The sequence below is a fragment of the Elaeis guineensis genome, chromosome 13 (assembly GCF_000442705.2).
Source record: "Elaeis guineensis isolate ETL-2024a chromosome 13, EG11, whole genome shotgun sequence".
NCBI lineage: Eukaryota > Viridiplantae > Streptophyta > Magnoliopsida > Arecales > Arecaceae > Elaeis > Elaeis guineensis.
In genome coordinates this window covers 25,842,186-25,848,761 of record NC_026005.2, presented here as the reverse complement: position 1 = coordinate 25,848,761, position 6,576 = coordinate 25,842,186, and the positions used below count along the sequence as shown (strand labels likewise).

General features: G+C 37.9%; 1 non-coding gene across 1 annotated transcript; it reads left to right on the top strand.

The window, feature by feature from the left end:
- The first annotated feature begins 2,809 nt into the window (after positions 1-2,809).
- LOC140853569 (small nucleolar RNA R71) lies at positions 2,810-2,915 on the top strand. Its single transcript, XR_012136639.1, has one exon. It is a non-coding gene; the product is annotated as a small nucleolar RNA R71 (small nucleolar RNA).
- The last annotated feature ends 3,661 nt before the right edge of the window (positions 2,916-6,576 follow it).

Sequence of the window (6,576 nt, the reverse complement as noted above, 5' to 3'; positions counted from 1 at the left end):
TTCCGCACCATGAAATGGCTCTTTTTTCAATTTAGGACGAGATTTGTCTCCATACACCATTTAAGAACTTTGGAAAGATTATGGAGACAATCCTCAAAGGTGGTTCCAAACATAGAAAAATCATCCATAAAAACTTTAAGATATTTGTCCACCATATCCGAAAAAATGACCAGTATGCACCATTGAAATATAGCGGGTGCATTGCAGAGCCCGAATGGCATACGCCGAAAAGCGAAGGTGCCATAGGGACAGGTGAAGGTAGTCTTTTCTTGGTCATCTAGAAATACAGGTACTTGATTGTACTTTGAATAACCATCAAGAAAATAGAAGAAACTTTGTCCTGCTAACCGTTCTAAGATTTGGTCGATGAAGGGCAATGGAAAATGGTCCTTCCTAGTAACGGTATTTAGTTTTCTATAATCTATGCATACTCGCCATCCAGATGATATGCGAGTGGAAAGCAGTTCATCTTCTTCATTCTCAACCACAGTAATACCTGATTTCTTAGGTACTGCTTGAGTGGGATTGACCAATTTACTATCGGATATGGGGTAGATGATTCCAGCATCTAACCACTTTACCACCTCTTTCTTTACTACTTCATGCATGTTTGGGTTCAATCTCCTCTGCATATCTCGATGGGGTTTGGAATTTGCCTCAAAATGAATATGGTGCATGCAAATGGAGGGGTCAATTCCTTTTAAATCGGCAATGGACCAACCGATAGCCTCTTTGTGTTCCTTCAGAATACCAACCTATTGTGCTTCCTGATTAGGGGTCAAATCTGATGCAATGATTGTCGGGAGGGTGTCATTGGGTCTTAAAAATACATACTTGAGCATACCAGGAAGGGATTTCAATTCTAACGTAGGTGGTGATTCTAAAGATGGGACTATTGGTGTACTGGCTAATGTGGACAATGGCTCATACTTGATTATCCATGAAGAAGTGGTTTTATCGTGTGGTGTATCCAACAAGGTGTTAACTTCTTTCATATATCCCTCAAAGTCATACACTCCAAAGTGACCCAAGCAAGTATCTAAGGGGTCTGGTGCTAGAATTATGGGTGTTGCATCTTCTATAATGTCTTCTAGTGTATCTACTTTGAAGCAACTATCCATTGATGGTCCTTAGGAAGCACCAAACACATTCAGTCTCAGTTTCTTATTCCTAAACGATACGTCCATTACTCCTGTCCTATAATTAATGCATGCATTTGCCATAGCTAGGAAGGGTCATCCTAAGATAATGGGAATTTATCTTGGGTTGCCACTTAGTTCCATGTCGAGAACCAAAAAATCAACTGGAAAGTAAAACTCATCTATCTTGACCAAGACATCCTCAAGCATTCCACGTGGTTTCTTAATTGATCTGTCAGCTAATTACAGTGTGACTGATGTGGGTTTCAGTTCTCCGAATCCAAAAAGTTCATACACCGAACTAGGTAAAAGATTCACACTTGTCCCTAAGTCCAGAAGAGCTTTTTCAATGTGATAATCTCCTATAACACAGGAAATGATGGGGGCTCCTGGGTCCTTAAGCTTTGGAGGAGTGGCATGCTGGAAGACAGAACTAGCCTGTTCAGTGAGGCATACTTTCTTTGGGATTTGTGTCTAGATTTATATTTTTGGATGCACAAATCCTTCAAAAATTTGGCATAAGCAAGGACCTGTTTGATTGCGTCTAGAAGGGGAAGATTAATTTGGACTTGCTTAAACAATTCCAACATCTCGTCGAGTCTTCCTCCTTATTTGCAGGAATAGGGGCTTTCAGGGCATTCGAAAATGGGGCTTTAGGCAAGTAAGATGATTCTAATGCAGTTGGTTCATTCTCTATTTTAAGGTCCTCCTTGTTCTTGGGTGATTTGGCTTCAGTTAGAGGTTTAGGTTCGATCTCATTAGTTTTACTAGTGTGTTCAATGACCTTCCCACTTCTTAGAGTCATGATTGATTTGGCGTGTTCAGAAAAAGCTTTTGGGGTATTAGATCTCTCAATCACAAATTGCCCTCCTGGGTTGCTCTCGGGTTGGCTAGGTAATTTTCCTCCTTCCCTCCTACTGAATGCAGTTGCTAGTTGACCTATTAAGGTCTCTAGCTTAGCAATAGATTGTGTGTGGGAGTTAAGGGTCTGAGTGTTAACTTCTAATCATTCTAGTGCTTTCAAAACTTTTTTCTCAAAAGCTGAGCTGTGACCAGTAGTAGACAGTTGAGGAGCATTTTGAAATTGATGGTATGATCCATGCTTATATGTTGGGTCCTAATATTGAGGTCAAGGTGCGGCAGGGCCAACCACTGGTTGTGGTCTCCAGAAAAAATTTAGATAGTTTCTCCAGCCAGGGTTATAAGTGTTAGAATATGGATCGTTTCCTGGTCTGCGAGCTTGTTGGACTTGAGCTTCCTGAACCTACTTGTGTACAAACTCAGGAAATTGAGGTGCGGCTGGGCATTCACTAACAAAATATTTCAGACTTGCACACAATGCATAAACTTCTTGGATTGGGTTAGGTGGAATCGGGGATTGTCCAGTATTTAGAAGATGGTCTAATTTTTGGGACAGTTCATCTACCTTACTGTGGATATCTATGATGTTTCCAATCTAATAAATTTTACTTTTTTTTTGTTGAAGCATGGGTTGTTCTCTAGAGATGGTAGACATATGATGTAGGAAATTCTCACTAAGTATTTCAAAGAGCTGCCAGGCTTTATCCTCACTCTTAAGCATGAACATCCCACCACATGATGCATCAACCATTTGTCGGTGTTTCTCCGATAGACCATCAAAAAAATACTGACAAAGTTGCCATTTAGGGACAGCATGGTGTGGACATTTATGAATGAGGTCCCTTAACCTTTCCCATGTCTCATGAAAAAGTTCACCCTCCAATTGGGAAAAATTAGTGATAGCTTTTCTAATTTGATTTATTTTTTCAATTGAAAAGTATTTTTTGAGAAATTCTCTCTGAAGATGATCCCAAGTTGAAATGGTTATAGAGTCTAAGGAGTTTAACCAATGCTTAGCTTTGTCCTTAAGTGAGAAAGGAAACAGTTTCAACCTAAGGATATCATTGGAGAAGTTTTGGATTTTTACTGTGGAACAAATTTCAAGAAATTCATCCAAGTGTTTGTATGGGTCCTCGTTACTAAGTCCATAGAATGATGGCAACATTTGAATAATGCTAGACTTAATCTCATATTGGGTAGCTTCTACTGGAGGTGCTTGAATGCATGGAGAGTAGGTATACGAGGATGGAGTGAAATATTCTCTCAATGAGCGTGGAGGATTAGCCTCACCAGGTGCAGCCATGTTTCTAACTTGGATAGTCCTAAGACTCTTTTCTAATTCTTCGTCTAATGGTTGCAAGTCAGGTTTTAGTGATCGTCAACCTAACATGCAACTAAAAGGTCTATGTAGGACTATCCTAGTCTGTTAAGGATTATTTTTTTTTATTAAGAGGAGAGGAGAAGAGAGAAAAGAGTTCTAAAGAAGAGATCCAAAGAAGTCCTAAAACTAATAGAAGAATTAGTTGTGGTTAGATTTTAATTATAATCAAGTTAGCACGCAGTGGACTCTCTATCCTAAAGTTACCCTAGTTCTAGACAGCTCCTAATTATAGTTAGCCTTCAAGCCCTCCAAGTCGGAGCTTGACCAACTAACTGGCCAGATAAGTATAAGGTTGGTGGGAGTCCCCCCGTTGCTTTCCTTAGACACCAATTAAATTGGCCAGGTCAGCGAATGGAACCAATTAAAAACCACCTTCCTTCGGGTCCAATCATCCTGCAAACCACTTGCCTAGACACCAGCTAGCTGACCAAGTCTAACCTGGTTCAACTCTCAAGGTCACTTGTCCTAATGAGCTCGAAATCCTTAGGGGTCAACATCTAATTAATTTTAGATTAAGGTCTAGGTTATGCAAATGCAAGGGAGTGATTTGTGGGCCAAGGAAGGGTGATCAAATCCCCACCTTATCTTAGTTACTGGGTTGCACCCTTAAAGTTAATTATGGAGATGCAATGCAAAGAAACAAGGTGTCCAATTAAGTTAGAAATTTTTATATTTGAGGTTACGCTATTTTAGTTAAGTGTTATGAAATGTCAATGGTTTTTTTTTTTTTAATTCAACCGTGCTAAGATCTCAGGCAACGGTGCTAAAATTTGATGCGTAGTCATTAATAGCACCAAAAATAACTCTACTCACTACGTAGGTAGGATGAGTCGAGATCGTATCCTCAGGGACCTTGGACAAAGTTGAGATTACAAAATAAAAGAAAGAAGTATTGTTTTGATTTAGAAAATAAATTATCTTAAAATTGATGTAATTGAAAAATAAAGAGCTCGGAAGTTTTGAATTAATTTTGCACTAGTAGAGTTGTATCTTTTTTTTTTAATTAAATAGATACGATTAATCTTAGAAAAAATATCTATCTTTTCTCGACACACTCCGTACCCATAGATTACGGCACGTCTCCAAAAAGTACTAGGTAAACAACTCTTCTTTCCTCAGCATGCCCCGTACTCGTAGATCACGGTACGTCTCCGAAAAGTAAAAGTTGTTCCTAATATTAATCTAACAGGAAAGCATAAATAAAAACATATGAAAGAGAGAAAATAAAGAACTCATGATGATTTAAATAAAAAGCATAATCTTTATTGCATATAAAGAAATACAAGAAAGTTTAGAACAATAAATCTACTCTGTATCGTTACAAAATTTTTTCTCCACTCCCGAGACTACTAGCTTAGCTGCTCATGGAGTAGTCCCTTTCTCTTCCTCTATGCAAGGCTCTAAAAAAATTTCTGGGATGATCCTCAAATGGGAGTACAAGAGCCTTTTTATAGGTGTTAGGAGGGATGAGTTTTACATGATTTTCAGATGTGGGACTAAAAAAAATACTAAGGACTAAAAGATGGATGGATGAGATGGAAAGATCACAAGCAGATAAAGAAAATACAAATTCTTCCTCTTGAAGTATTTCCAAGTATTATATATTTTTTTTTAATTTTCAGATCCATCTGCTATCATGAGCGTCTGTTCGCCACTGTGACCGCCAGCACAACTCCCCGCGAACCTGCCATGCCGCACGCCTGCACCCGCACTGCCATGCGCCCGCACTGTCGCGTGCTCACACTACCGCGTGCTCGCACTGTTAGGCTTTTTGATTACAAAAAGAAACTTTTGTTTCTTTAAAATGATGTCTATATCCTTTTTGGGTTCCTTGCATAGTATCTTCATTTTTTATAATACCGTATGCATCTTTCTTTTATTTTAATTTTATTTTAAGTCTAATTTTCTTCAAACTTGAGTCTTTTTGATCTGCGAATTGGACTCTTTGTATCGGCGATCTCTTTCTTATAAAACATAAAAAGAAGCATCAAATTTTTAATAAATAAAATAAATTAAATATAATTTTCTGCTTTAAATGACTTAAATTAAGTGTTTATCAATGATATTGTGATGAAAATCATAATATATCTCACTACCAGATAGAATGAAACCTATGGGGTCACACATTAAGAGATTTAATCTTGAATTTGCCAATTGGACTTATGAAGTTCCAATTGGATTAGGGTTTATTGATATCCTATTAGGTTTATGAGAACCATGCTAGCACACGGTTAAACCTAATTCTTCTTGAGACTTTGATTTGATCGAGTCCATAGCCTTGAACCTCATCTAAATCTATTTGGATTTAATTGGGCTCTTAATTATGGTGTGGAGGAGAGAAAGGTGGGCCATGCCTCTTCTTATTTGGCTAGAAATCCTTTTGTAGGGGTGCCAATAATTGGCACCCCAACTACCTGACTTATATTTCTATGATGCCTCTTGTACATGCTTAAAGAGGCTGATCATATACCATTTATATCTAGTTTAAATTAGAATAAATTAGATTAAAAAGGTAGATGATTCTTATAAGATAAGGATCTACCTTTTTAAGATAAATGGGTTCCTATTTTGTATCAGGATAGTGCCTATATAATGGGTATGTCTTTAGGATTCCTAGCTAATTGATTTTTGTTGAAAAATCTCTCTCTCTCCCTTCTCCATGCCTCCTCTCCTCCCTCTCTTCTCTTCCATGTCCAAGAGTTGGGCATCCCCTTTTTCCACATGCCAAGAGGTGCTGTTGTGTCTTCAAGAGTGAAGATTGAGGAGAAGAAGAAGAAGACTGCTGATCAAGGAGTTGATCCTATAGTTTAGATCAAGATGTTGATCAAAATGCTCAAGGCTAAAATTCTTCTTGAGAAGAAGAGTCTTCTATGAGAAAAAATCAGTTTGAGATTGATCCCGATGGATATTCGTAGAGGTCGGACACGTGTGCAGCTTGAGCATCTACGAATCCGTGATCATCAGAAGTGATGAATATCTATCCGTGCCAAGGTAATGAGATCTGATCTCATATTTATTTCTAAATATCAGATTGTATATATATATTTTCTTCTGGGCTTGGGTAGGATTAGATTTGATCTCTTTCATGTGGGGTTAAAGGGTTTAACCCATTTTGTTTTTCGCTGTATATTTTAAAAGTTTTAAAATCTACACATACTGTCTATCTGATTTTCTAACATTATCTTTTTGTACACA